A 1,208-nucleotide genomic window follows, 5' to 3' on the forward strand; every position below is an offset into this window, starting at 1 on the left:
CAAAATTACGGAATTCCGGAGCCAAAGGGGTTGGAAAGCCCAACCATGGTCATCCCCATGGGAAACTGAGTCAAAATTACGGAATTCCGGAGCCAGAGGTGCTGGAAAATCCCTCCCAGCCCATCAATCCCAACCGTTCCCGCTCCGTATTCCCAAGGAGGGAATGCTCGGCAGAATCCCGGGAATCCCGGCACAGGGATGTCCCTCCCTGGCCAGATGTGGCCCCAGGCATGGGAAACATCTCCAGATGTTTCATTCCAGACTCCATGGAAAAATTCCCTGGGGAAAAAAAAAAAATCCAGGAAGCCAAAACCCTGCCTGAAGGAATTCCCAAGAGGGAACGACCGGAAGCTGCCCCAGATTGGAATTTTGGGATGATTTTTCCGTGGAAAAGAGGGGGTCAGGCCTCGGAATGAGTTGTTCAGGAGTCGCCATTCCTGGAGGTATCCAAGGAATTCCTGGAATTCCGCTCAGGGCTGGGATCGGGCCCAGCTTGGAATTCTTTTCCGACCTCGGTGACCCTGGAATTCTGGGATTCCGGAGCAGCCGGGTGAGGACGGTGATGAAGATGATGAAGATGAAGAAGAGCCGGAATCAGGACATTCCAAGACCGCTCCCAGATTCCCAATCCTATGGAATATTTCCTCATCCACCCCCTTAAATCCACAATTCCCAGTGGGAAAATCCCGGAAAGGGAGAGATGATGATGATGATGATGATGATGATGATGAAGATGAAGATGAAGATGATGAAGATGATGAAGAACCACCAAGTCCAAATTCCCAGATCCAGCACCAGGATATTCCCAAATTTCCAATCCTATGGAATTTCTCCTCATCCCACCCTCCGGAATCCACAATTCCCAGTGGGAAAATCCCGGAAAGGGAGAGATGATGATGATGATGATGATGATGATGATGACGATGATGAAGAACCACCAAGTCCAAATTCCAGGATCCCAGATCCTGATTTCCAATTCCACGGAAACTGAATGGGAAAAAATTCCCAGATTTCCAATCCTAAGGAATTTCTCCTCATCCACCCCCTTAAATCCACAATTCCCAGTGAGAAAATCCCGGAAAGGGAGAGATGATAATGATGATGATGATGACAATGATGAAGAACCACCAAGTCCTAATTCCCAGATCCAGCACCAGGATATTCCCAAATTTCCAATCCTATGGAATATTTCCTCACCCACCCTCTGG

Source organism: Parus major, unplaced genomic scaffold (genome assembly GCF_001522545.3).
Source record: "Parus major isolate Abel unplaced genomic scaffold, Parus_major1.1 Scaffold410, whole genome shotgun sequence".
NCBI classification, from domain to species: Eukaryota; Metazoa; Chordata; class Aves; order Passeriformes; family Paridae; genus Parus; species Parus major.